The 12,554-nt window shown below is 46.8% G+C and overlaps 8 non-coding genes across 8 annotated transcripts; 4 read left to right on the top strand and 4 right to left on the bottom strand.

The window, feature by feature from the left end:
- Positions 1 to 1,235: 1,235 nt before the first annotated feature.
- Positions 1,236 to 1,307, bottom strand: trnae-cuc (transfer RNA glutamic acid (anticodon CUC)). Its single transcript has one exon. It is a non-coding gene; the product is annotated as a tRNA-Glu (tRNA).
- Positions 1,308 to 1,442: 135 nt separating this feature from the next.
- trnaq-cug (transfer RNA glutamine (anticodon CUG)) lies at positions 1,443 to 1,514 on the top strand. Its single transcript has one exon. It is a non-coding gene; the product is annotated as a tRNA-Gln (tRNA).
- A 3,237-nt stretch (positions 1,515 to 4,751) lies between these two features.
- Positions 4,752 to 4,823, bottom strand: trnae-cuc (transfer RNA glutamic acid (anticodon CUC)). The gene has a single exon. It is a non-coding gene; the product is annotated as a tRNA-Glu (tRNA).
- A 135-nt stretch (positions 4,824 to 4,958) lies between these two features.
- Positions 4,959 to 5,030, top strand: trnaq-cug (transfer RNA glutamine (anticodon CUG)). The gene has a single exon. It is a non-coding gene; the product is annotated as a tRNA-Gln (tRNA).
- Positions 5,031 to 8,274: 3,244 nt separating this feature from the next.
- Positions 8,275 to 8,346, bottom strand: trnae-cuc (transfer RNA glutamic acid (anticodon CUC)). Its single transcript has one exon. It is a non-coding gene; the product is annotated as a tRNA-Glu (tRNA).
- Positions 8,347 to 8,480: 134 nt separating this feature from the next.
- trnaq-cug (transfer RNA glutamine (anticodon CUG)) lies at positions 8,481 to 8,552 on the top strand. Its single transcript has one exon. It is a non-coding gene; the product is annotated as a tRNA-Gln (tRNA).
- Positions 8,553 to 11,798: 3,246 nt separating this feature from the next.
- Positions 11,799 to 11,870, bottom strand: trnae-cuc (transfer RNA glutamic acid (anticodon CUC)). Its single transcript has one exon. It is a non-coding gene; the product is annotated as a tRNA-Glu (tRNA).
- Positions 11,871 to 12,005: 135 nt separating this feature from the next.
- On the top strand, positions 12,006 to 12,077 carry trnaq-cug (transfer RNA glutamine (anticodon CUG)). The gene has a single exon. It is a non-coding gene; the product is annotated as a tRNA-Gln (tRNA).
- Positions 12,078 to 12,554: the final 477 nt, after the last annotated feature.

Here is a 12,554-nt window from a genome sequence, read left to right as displayed (position 1 = left end):
AACAGATTTTCCACTGGTTTGAAGGCTCCAAGGTTGTGCACAAAATCTTCTTGGCAAGCAGGGTCTCTCACCGTACTTATTTGAAGACAAAGTCTTTGAGGAAAGCAGGGCCGTGTTTGTTCCAAGGGTCAAGTTTCTTAAGACTCAAATAGCTATTTAAATGACTGACACTTTCGTATACAGTCGACTTAGTCAATTGTCCAGCTGTTAAACTCCACTGATCAGGTGGGCACAGGCGGGCAGCGCAGTCTGTAAAGTTCTTTATTTAATAAAGTCCTTTAAAAGAATTCTTCGTACGGCTCAATCTCCTTCTCCCAGTTTAACTCTTCTGTTGCCGGCAAAGACTTAGTTGGTTTCTGGTTCCGGTTCTGGCAACAGAGCTACAGGTTGAGCTGTGGCAGCGAGTTACTGGTTCAGGTGAGAGAGAGCGAGAAACACTGTCCGCTGTTCCTTATAGTCTGTCAGATCAAGAGGTGATTGGTTCTTGAGTTTTTGAGATTGGATTTCGGTTTCAGCCCCCAGTGTCCTATTGGAGGGGGGCTTGATTTATGACTGATGTCAATCCATGCCATCTTTTGGAAATGCCGGTTGGCCTGGGTTCGTAGCTCTATGTCGGGATTTCGGCTCTCGTCCACTTCAAAGAGTTTTTATCACCTACAGGCCCCTTTCTCCAGACATCTCATAGCAGAATTCCAAACTATTTGGCCTCTTCTTGGTGCCATCCTCCCCAAAACTGTCACTTTGATGCAAACCAGTTCCAAGCTGATGAGCTAAGGGAATCTGATAACTTTGGGGGGGAGAGGTTTTCTTTAGATCAGTGCTTCAGCTCAGAGCCCAAATGCTCTTATCCAAATACACCCAACATAACGCTACAATGCTAAGCGAGCGCTCTACCACGTGAGCTAATCCTCAGGGCTCTCGGTGAGGCCGACCCCCACTTCTTCAGTCTTTAAGTGGCACGTCGCGAGTAAGTCCTTTCCTGCGCTTCAGGCAAGCTTGCAGCCAACTGCGGACGACTTTCCTTCCTCGGTGGCAGCCATCGTGCCGCAATAGAAAAGGATTGTCATGAGCAAAACTTTCAAAGTGACCGAAAAGATCACGGCCCGTCGTGTGATGTGATTTACATGAGCACCAGAAACGTTCATGGACATATGTATATGAGTAAGGATTTAATCACAGATAGAGAGAGAGAAAATGCACCACACAGGTCCTAGGGGAAGAGCAACAGATCCACTTTCCCTGACCGGGAATCGAACCCGGGCCGCGGCGGTGAGAGCGCCGAATCCTGACCACTAGACCACCAGGGACGGCTCCGGAAGTGACGCGTCACACGCAGCACTCTGGGCGCAACTTGGCTCACTCTGGACTTGGCCGTGCGACAGAGCGAGACGTGTGCGTAGAGCAGAAACCTTCGTCACGGGCAAGAGGTGGGTAGCGGGCTTGGTTCCATGGTGTAATGGTTAGCACTCTGGACTCTGAATCCAGCGATCCGAGTTCAATTCTCGGTGGGACCTTGGGCCCTTGGCAGGGGCAGTGGCGGTGAAGCGGTGGACTCCCTGCGTGAGGGCCTGTGTCTGCGAATAAGGCCTGTTTATGTTCCCTCTTGGGAGGCTTGGAGACGAATTGGTGAAAACTCCGGGTCGGCCTGGTGCGTTCACCTTCCTGGTGGTGACCGCGTGGCTTAACGGAGAAGAAGGTGCCTGTGTTGACAGATTACAGATAGATTATTTCCCTTCTTGGAAATCATTGTTAAAGGAACTTTGTAAACCAGCTAGCTTGGAAGCAACCACGTCAGGGCATTCTTTCAGTGAGACCTCGGTTTTTTACAAGCACGAGTGAAGCTTTAAAAGAAAATGACATAGAATGTTTGCGGCCGTTCATCCAATCAAAAGGTGCAAGCCCGAGTCCGATTGCGGTCTGTCTTCCCTGGGGGCGGGGGGGATTGTGTTTTGTGAGATCCGGGGGAGAGGTGAGGTGGCTTTCTTTGGTGTATGCCAGAGGTCCGGTGAGAGGTTGTCTTTTACAACTGTCCCTCAGTCAATACCAAAAACAGTCCCTGCCAATCTGGGAAAGCCATTCAGTCCACAAACAGAGTTTTGACAAACATCCTGCGGGCTTTTTCTCCACCGTTTGATCCTTTTATCGTTGACAGGAATTTCTACAGGGTACGTCCCGAACAGGTGCCTCAATGGCTGTTTGCTAGCTCGATAAATCTAACTTGCTCGGTCTGCATACTATCTTTAATCTAAAACATCATACAGTCTCTTCGGTCTGACTTCGGATCGGAAGATTGAGGGTTGGAGTGCCATTGCGGTCGTTCCTGGGGTTACGACGTCGAAGCGGCATCTCGGTCGTTTTTGGGGAACTTCGGAAGGGCCAGCCGGCGTGCTAATGCTGCAGCCGTCGCCGGCGCGTTGTGTCTGATAACCTTACGGCAAACAGGCAATGCCTTGCGCCTGTGTCTGCGGCAAGAAAAGTGAGCGACTCTCCCCCGAAACCGGGGCACGAGCGCCTGAGGCCTTGGAGAATGCGGGCATCGATCCCGCTGCCTCTCGCATGCTGTAGCGTAAGGTACACTTATACATTTCAATTAAAGAAGTGAATTTATAGTATCACCTTATCACGAATCCTGGAATCTTGTAGAACTCAATTTCTGTAATAATTGGACGCAGACACCAATTCCAAAGATATAAATTGTCAAATGTATTCAAAACAAAGACTAAATGTAGCACTACACTAATAATACAAAATGGAAAAACTAATTACAATTCAACTCTAGATCAACAAATCGAAGACAAATCACTTCCGTGACCAAATCAAAGACCATGGGATCACATATGATAACACAAATCGTTAAACAAAAAAGGTTATAAACACATTGACTACAATACCGGTTAGTAAGACGAAGGTGAGTCTCTCGTTAGTATTATTAGTCAGACATTAAATAACTACGCAGGTTAGTATTTATGTCAGGTAACTTCTCGTTACATATATATCAGTCTCATTCACGTTTAGGTGCCGAGAAAGATCCTATCATTACTTGTTACCACAATTTCCCTTAACTGATTATTATTCAATGATTAAGGATTGGCAGGGCCACCAATAATCTAATGTCTATTAACTTGTGTCAATTTCAGACTAAACAGTTAAACAGGAATGAGAAGATATTTCTCGGCGTTGACAGATTTTATTTCTAAAATTATCAACAAAACAGTTTAATGCAACACACATTTATATTTAAGAAAACTAAATGATATTACACATTCTAGAGTTATGAATCACAGATTAACATTTCTAATTGATTTCTCAAATGTCATGAATCATGAACTCCAAACTGTTAAACTTATCTGAACTTCGTCGCAGAGAGGCCTCTCTGGCTTCGGGCTCAGATAACAGCACACGGCACGAGGTCCGTGTGGTTTGGAACAAAGGCAGTCCGGTTCGGCTTTGTCCAAGAACTTCCACTCAGTCGATACACCTGGAAGTTGGGGTTTCGCGAAAGTAGAGTCATTTCCAAACAGATTTTACACTGGTTTGAAGGCTCCAAGGTTGTGCACAAAATCTTCTTGGCAAACAGGGTCTCTCACCGTACTTATTTGGAGACAAAGTCTTTGAGGAAAGCAGGGCCGTGTTTGTTCCAAGGGTCAAGTTTCTTAAGACTCAAATAGCTATTTAAATGACTGACACTTTCGTATACAGTCGACTTAGTCAATTGTCCAGCTGTAAAACTCCACTGATCAGGTGGGCACAGGCGGGCAGCGCAGTCTGTACAGTTCTTTATTTAATAAAGTCCTTTAAAAGAATTCTTCGTACGACTCAATCTCCTTCTCCCAGTTTAACTCTTCTGTTGCCGGCAAAGACTTAGTTGGTTTCTGGTTCCGGTTCTGGCAACAGAGCTACAGGTTGAGCTGTGGCAGCGAGTTACTGGTTCAGGTGAGAGAGAGCGAGAAAGACTGTCCGCTGTTCCTTATAGTCTGTCAGATCAAGAGGTGATTGGTTCTTGAGTTTTTGAGATTGGATTTCGGTTTCAGCCCCCAGTGTCCTATTGGAGGGGGGCTTGATTTATGACTGATGTCAATCCATGCCATGTTTTGGAAATGCCGGTTGGCCTGGGTTCGTAGCTCTATGTCGGGATTTCGGCTCTCGTCCACTTCAAAGAGTTTTTATCACCTACAGGCCCCTTTCTCCAGACATCTCATAGCAGAATTCCAAACTATTTGGCCTCTTCTTGGTGCCATCCTCCCCAAAACTGTCACTTTGATGCAAACCAGTTCCAAGCTGATGAGCTAAGGGAATCTGATAACTTTCGGGGGGAGAGGTTTTCTTTAGATCAGTGCTTCAGCTCAGAGCCCAAATGCTCTTATCCAAATACACCCAACATAACGCTACAATGCTAAGCGAGCACACTACCACGTGAGCTAATCCTCAGGGCTCTCGGTGAGGCCGACCCCCACTTCTTCAGTCTTTAAGTGGCACGTCGCGAGTAAGTCCTTTCCTGCGCTTCAGGCAAGCTTGCAGCCAACTGCGGACGACTTTCCTTCCTCGGTGGCAGCCATCGTGCCGCAATAGAAAAGGATTGTCATGAGCAAAACTTTCAAAGTGACCGAAAAGAACACCGCCTGTCGTGTGATGTGATTTACATGAGCTCCAGAAACGTTCATGGACATATGTATATAAGTAAGGATTTAATCACAGATAGAGAGAGAGAAAATGCACCACACAGGTCCTAGGGGAAGAGCAACAGATCCACTTTCCCTGACCAGGAATCGAACCCGGGCCGCAGCGGTGAGAGCGCCGAATCCTGACCACTAGACCACCAGGGACGGCTCCGGAAGTGACCCGCCACACGCAGCACTAAGGGCGCAACTTGGCTCACTCTGGACTTGGCCGTGCGACAGAGCGAGACGTGTGCGTAGAGCAGAAACCTTCATCACGGGCAAGAGGTGGGCAGCGGGCATGGTTCCATGGTGTAATGGTTAGCACTCTGGACTCTGAATCCAGCGATCCGAGTTCAAGTCTCGGTGGGACCTGGGGCCCTTGGCAGGGGCAGCAGCGGTGACCCGGTGGTCTCCCTGCCTGAGGGCCTGTGTCTGCGAATAAGGCCTGTTTATGTTCCCTCTTGGGAGGCTTGGAGACGAATTGGTGAAAACTCCGGGTCGGCCTGGTGCGTTCATCTTCCTGGTGGTGACCGCGTGGCTTAACGGAGAAGAAGGTGCCTGTGTTGACAGATTACAGATAGATTATTTCCCTTCTTGGAAATCGTCGTTAAAGCGAAAAGGAACTTTGTAAACCAGCTAGCTTGGAAGCAACCACGTCAGGGCATTCTTTCAGTGAGACCTCGGTTTTTTACAAGCACGAGTGAAGCTTTAAAAGAAAATGACATAGAATGTTTGCGGCCGTTCATCCAATCAAAAGGTGCAAGCCCGAGTCCGATTGCGGTCTGTCTTCCCTGGGGGCGGGGGGGATTGTGTTTTGTGAGATCCGGGGGAGAGGTGGGGTGGCTTTCTTTGGTGTATGCCAGAGGTCCGGTGAGAGGTTGTCTTTTACAACTGTCCCTCAGTCAATACCAAAAACAGTCCCTGCCAATCTGGGAAAGCCATTCAGTCCACAAACAGAGTTTTGACAAACATCCTGCGGGCTTTTTCTCCACCGTTTGATCCTTTTATCGTTGACAGGAATTTCTACAGGGTACGTCCCGAACAGGTGCCTCAATGGCTGTTTGCTAGCTCGATAAATCTAACTTGCTCGGTCTGCATACTATCTTTAATCTAAAACATCATACAGTCTCTTCGGTCTGACTTCGGATCGGAAGATTGAGGGTTGGAGTGCCTTTGCGGTCGTTCCTGGGGTTACGACGTCGAAGCGGCATCTCGGTCGTTTTTGGGGAACTTCGGAAGGGCCAGCCGGCGTGCTAATGCTGCAGCCGTCGCCAGCGCGTTGTGTCTGATAACCTTACGGCAAACAGGCAATGCCTTGCGCCTGTGTCTGCGGCAAGAAAAGTGAGCGACTCTCCCCCGAAACCGGGGCACGAGCGCCTGAGGCCTTGGAGAATGCGGGCATCGATCCCGCTGCCTCTCGCATGCTGTAGCGTAAGGTACACTTATACATTTCAATTAAAGAAGTGAATTTATAGTATCACCTTATCACGAATCCTGGAATCTTGTAGAACTCAATTTCTGTAATAATTGGACGCAGACACCAATTCCAAAGATATAAATTGTCAAATGTATTCAAAACAAAGACTAAATGTAGCACTACACTAATTATACAAAAGGGAAAAACTAATTACAATTCAACTCTAGATCAACAAATCGAAGACAAATCACTTCCGTGACCAAATCAAAGACCATGGGATCACATATGATAACACAAATCGTTAAATAAAAAAGGTTATAAACACATTGACTACAATACCGGTTAGTAAGACGAAGGTGAGTCTCTCGTTAGTATTATTAGTCAGACATTAAATAACTACGCAGGTTAGTATTTATGTCAGGTAACTTCTCGTTATATATATATCAGTCTCATTCACGTTTAGGTGCCGAGAAAGATCCTATCATTACTTGTTACCACAATTTCCCTTAACTGATTATTATTCAATGATTAAGGATAGGCAGGGCCACCAATAATCTAATGTCTATTAACTTGTGTCAATTTCAGACTAAACAGTTAAACAGGAATGAGAAGATATTTCTCGGCGTTGACAGATTTTATTTCTAAAATTATCAACAAAACAGTTTAATGCAACACACATTTATATTTAAGAAAACTAAATGATATTACACATTCTAGAGTTATGAATCACAGATTAACATTTCTAATTGATTTCTCAAATGTCATGAATCATGAACTCCAAACTGTTAAACTTATCTGAACTTCGTCGCAGAGAGGCCTCTCTGGCTTCGGGCTCAGATAACAGCACACGGCACGAGGTCCGTGTGGTTTGGAACAAAGGCAGTCCGGTTCGGCTTTGTCCAAGAACTTCCACTCAGTCGATACACCTGGAAGTTGGGGTTTCGCGAAAGTAGAGTCGTTTCCAAACAGATTTTCCACTGGTTTGAAGGCTCCAAGGTTGTGCACAAAATCTTCTTGGCAAGCAGGGTCTCTCACCGTACTTATTTGAAGACAAAGTCTTTGAGGAAAGCAGGGCCGTGTTTGTTCCAAGGGTCAAGTTTCTTAAGACTCAAATAGCTATTTAAATGACTGACACTTTCGTATACAGTCGACTTAGTCAATTGTCCAGCTGTAAAACTCCACTGATCAGGTGGGCACAGGCGGGCAGCGCAGTCTGTAAAGTTCTTTATTTAATAAAGTCCTTTAAAAGAATTCTTCGTACGGCTCAATCTCCTTCTCCCAGTTTAACTCTTCTGTTGCCGGCAAAGACTTAGTTGGTTTCTGGTTCCGGTTCTGGCAACAGAGCTACAGGTTGAGCTGTGGCAGCGAGTTACTGGTTCAGGTGAGAGAGAGCGATAAAGACTGTCCGCTGTTCCTTATAGTCTGTCAGATCAAGAGGTGATTGGTTCTTGAGTTTTTGAGATTGGATTTCGGTTTCAGCCCCCAGTGTCCTATTGGAGGGGGGCTTGATTTATGACTGATGTCAATCCATGCCATCTTTTGGAAATGCCGGTTGGCCTGGGTTCGTAGCTCTATGTCGGGATTTCGGCTCTCGTCCACTTCAAAGAGTTTTTATCACCTACAGGCCCCTTTGTCCAGACATCTCATAGCAGAATTCCAAACTATTTGGCCTCTTCTTGGTGCCATCCTCCCCAAAACTGTCACTTTGATGCAAACCAGTTCCAAGCTGATGAGCTAAGGGAATCTGATAACTTTGGGGGGGAGAGGTTTTCTTTAGATCAGTGCTTCAGCTCAGAGCCCAAATGCTCTTATCCAAATACACCCAACATAACGCTACAATGCTAAGCGAGCGCTCTAGCACGTGAGCTAATCCTCAGGGCTCTCGGTGAGGCCGACCCCCACTTCTTCACTCTTTAAGTGGCACGTCGCGAGTAAGTCCTTTCCTGCGCTTCAGGCAAGCTTGCAGCCAACTGCGGACGACTTTCCTTCCTCGGTGGCAGCCATCGTGCCGCAATAGAAAAGGATTGTCATGAGCAAAACTTTCAAAGTGACCGAAAAGATGACGGCCCGTCGTGTGATGTGATTTACATGAGCTCCCGAAACGTTCATGGACATATGTATATAAGTAAGGATTTAATCACAGATAGAGAGAGAGAAAATGCACCACACAGGTCCTAGGGGAAGAGCAACAGATCCACTTTCCCTGGCCGGGAATCGAACCCGGGCCGCGGCGGTGAGAGCGCCGAATCCTGACCACTAGACCACCAGGGACAGCTCCGGAAGTGACCCGCCACACGCAGCACTCTGGGCGCAACTTGGCTCAATCTGGACTTGGCCGTGCAACAGATGAGACGTGTGCGTAGAGCAGAAACCTTCGTCACGTGCAAGAGGTGGGCAGCGAGCTTGGTTCCATGGTGTAATGGTTAGCACTCTGGACTCTGAATCCAGCGATCCGAGTTCAAGTCCCGGTGGGACCTGGGGCCCTTGGCAGGGGCAGTGGCGGTGAAGCGGTGGTCTCCCTGCGTGAGGGCCTGTGTCTGCGAATAAGGCCTGTTTATGTTCCCTCTTGGGAGGCTTGGAGACGAATTGGCGAAAACTCCGGGTCGGCCTGGTGCGTTCATCTTCCTGGTGGTGACCGCGTGGCTTAACGGAGAAGAAGGTGCCTGTGTTGACAGATTACAGATAGATTATTTCCCTTCTTGGAAATCATCGTTAAAGCGAAAAGGAACTTTGTAAACCAGCTAGCTTGGAAGCAACCACGTCAGGGCATTCTTTCAGTGAGACCTCGGTTTTTTACAAGCACGAGTGAAGCTTTAAAAGAAAATGACATAGAATGTTTGCGGCCGTTCATCCAATCAAAAGGTGCAAGCCCGAGTCCGATTGCGGTCTGTCTTCCCTGGGGGCGGGGGGGATTGTGTTTTGTGAGATCCGGGGGAGAGGTGAGGTGGCTTTCTTTGGTGTATGCCAGAGGTCCGGTGAGAGGTTGTCTTTTACAACTGTCCCTCAGTCAATACCAAAAACAGTCCCTGCCAATCTGGGAAAGCCATTCAGTCCACAAACAGAGTTTTGACAAACATCCTGCGGGCTTTTTCTCCACCGTTTGATCCTTTTATCGTTGACAGGAATTTCTACAGGGTACGTCCCGAACAGGTGCCTCAATGGCTGTTTGCTAGCTCGATAAATCTAACTTGCTCGGTCTGCATACTATCTTTAATCTAAAACATCATACAGTCTCTTCGGTCTGACTTCGGATCGGAAGATTGAGGGTTGGAGTGCCTTTGCGGTCGTTCCTGGGGTTACGACGTCGAAGCAGCATCTCGGTCGTTTTTGGGGAACTTCGGAAGGGCCAGCCGGCGTGCTAATGCTGCAGCCGTCGCCGGCGCGTTGTGTCTGATAACCTTACGGCAAACAGGCAATGCCTTGCGCCTGTGTCTTCGGCAAGAAAAGTGAGCGACTCTCCCCCGAAACCGGGGCACGAGCGCCTGAGGCCTTGGAGAATGCGGGCATCGATCCCGCTGCCTCTCGCATGCTGTAGCGTAAGGTACACTTACACATTTCAATTAAAGAAGTGAATTTATAGTATCACCTTATCACGAATCCTGGAATCTTGTAGAACTCAATTTCTGTAATAATTGGACGCAGACACCAATTCCAAAGATATAAATTGTCAAATGTATTCAAAACAAAGACTAAATGTAGCACTACACTAATTATACAAAAGGGAAAAACTAATTACAATTTAACTCTAGATCAACAAATCGAAGACAAATCACTTCCGTGACCAAATCAAAGACCATGGGATCACATATGATAACACAAATCGTTAAACAAAAAAGGTTATAAACACATTGACTACAATACCGGTTACTAAGATGAAGGTGAGTCTCTCGTTAGTATTATTAGTCAGACATTAAATAACTACGCAGGTTAGTATTTATGTCAGGAAACTTCTCGTTATATATATATCAGTCTCATTCACGTTTAGGTGCCGAGAAAGATCCTATCATTACTTGTTACCACAATTTCCCTTAACTGATTATTATTCAATGATTAAGGATAGGCAGGGCCACCAATAATCTAATGTCTATTAACTTGTGTCAATTTCAGACTAAACAGTTAAACAGGAATGAGAAGATATTTCTCGGCGTTGACAGATTTTATTTCTAAAATTATCAACAAAACAGTTTAATGCAACACACATTTATATTTAAGAAAACTAAATGATATTACACATTCTAGAGTTATGAATCACAGATTAACATTTCTAATTGATTTCTCAAATGTCATGAATCATGAACTCCAAACTGATAAACTTATCTGAACTTCGTCGCAGAGAGGCCTCTCTGGCTTCGGGCTCAGATAACAGCACACGGCACGAGGTCCGTGTGGTTTGGAACAAAGGCAGTCCGGTTCGGCTTTGTCCAAGAACTTCCACTCAGTCGATACACCTGGAAGTTGGGGTTTCGCGAAAGTAGAGTCGTTTCCAAACAGATTTTCCACTGGTTTGAAGGCTCCAAGGTTGTGCACAAAATCTTCTTGGCAAGCAGGGTCTCTCACCGTACTTATTTGAAGACAAAGTCTTTGAGGAAAGCAGGGCCGTGTTTGTTCCAAGGGTCAAGTTTCTTAAGACTCAAATAGCTATTTAAATGACTGACACTTTCGTATACAGTCGACTTAGTCAATTGTCCAGCTGTAAAACTCCACTGATCAGGTGGGCACAGGCGGGCAGCGCAGTCTGTAAAGTTCTTTATTTAATAAAGTCCTTTAAAAGAATTCTTCGTACGGCTCAATCTCCTTCTCCCAGTTTAACTCTTCTGTTGCCGGCAAAGACTTAGTTGGTTTCTGGTTCCGGTTCTGGCAACAGAGCTACAGGTTGAGCTGTGGCAGCGAGTTACTGGTTCAGGTGAGAGAGAGCGAGAAAGACTGTCCGCTGTTCCTTATAGTCTGTCAGATCAAGAGGTGATTGGTTCTTGAGTTTTTGAGATTGGATTTCGGTTTCAGCCCCCAGTGTCCTATTGGAGGGGGGCTTGATTTATGACTGATGTCAATCCATGCCATCTTTTGGAAATGCCAGTTGGCCTGGGTTCGTAGCTCTATGTCGGGATTTCGGCTCTCGTCCACTTCAAAGAGTTTTTATCACCTACAGGCCCCTTTCTCCAGACATCTCATAGCAGAATTCCAAACTATTTGGCCTCTTCTTGGTGCCATCCTCCCCAAAACTGTCACTTTGATGCAAACCACTTCCAAGCTGATGAGCTAAGGGAATCTGATAACTTTGGGGGGGAGAGGTTTTCTTTAGATCAGTGCTTCAGCTCAGAGCCCAAATGCTCTTATCCAAATACACCCAACATAACGCTACAATGCTTAGCGAGCGCTCTACCACGTGAGCTAATCCTCAGGGCTCTCGGTGAGGCCGACCCCCACTTCTTCAGTCTTTAAGTGGCACGTCGCGAGTAAGTCCTTTCCTGCGCTTCAGGCAAGCTTGCAGCCAACTGCGGACGACTTTCCTTCCTCGGTGGCAGCCATCGTGCCGCAATAGAAAAGGATTGTCATGAGCAAAACATTCAATGTGACCGAAAAGACCACGGCCCGTCGTGTGATGTGATTTACATGAGCTCCAGAAACGTTCATGGACATATGTATATAAGTAAGGATTTAATCACAGATAGAGAGAGAGAGAAAATGCACCACACAGGTCCTAGGGGAAGAGCAACAGATCCACTTTCCCTGACCGGGAATCGAACCCGGGCCGCGGCGGTGAGAGCGCCGAATCCTGACCACTAGACCACCAGGGACGGCTCCGATAGTGACCCGCCACACGCAGCACTCTGGGCGCAACTTGGCTCACTCTGGACTTCGCCGTGCGACAGAGCGAGACGTGTGCGTAGAGCAGAAACCTTCGTCACGGGCAAGATGTGGGCAGTGGGCTTGGTTCCATGGTGTAATGGTTAGCACTCTGGACTCTGAATCCAGCGATCTGAGTTCAAGTCTCGGTGGGACCTGGGGCCCTTGGCAGGGGCAGCAGTGAACTTCGGAAGTGCCAGCCGGCGTGCTAATGCTGCAGCCGTCGCCGGCGCGTTGTGTCTGATAACCTTACGGCAAACAGGCAATGCCTTGCGCATGTGTCTGCGGCAAGAAAAGTGAGCGACTCTCCCCCGAAACTGGGGCACGAGCGCCTGAGGCCTTGGAGAATGCGGGCATCGATCTCGCTGCCTCTCGCATGCTGTAGCGTAAGGTACACTTATACATTTCAATTAAAGAAGTGAATTTATAGTATCACCTTATCACGAATCCTGGAATCTTGTAGAACTCAATTTCTGTAATAATTGGACGCAGACACCAATTCCAATGATATAAATTGTCAAATGTATTCAAAACAAAGACTAAATGTAGCACTACACTAATTATACAAAAGGGAAAAACTAATTACAATTCAACTCTAGATCAACAAATCGAAGACAAATCACTTCCGTGACCAA

Source organism: Amia ocellicauda, chromosome 6 (assembly GCF_036373705.1).
Source record: "Amia ocellicauda isolate fAmiCal2 chromosome 6, fAmiCal2.hap1, whole genome shotgun sequence".
Classification (NCBI taxonomy): Eukaryota; Metazoa; Chordata; class Actinopteri; order Amiiformes; family Amiidae; genus Amia; species Amia ocellicauda.
Note: the sequence above shows the minus strand (reverse complement) of the source record. Positions and strands in the feature narration are given on the sequence as shown.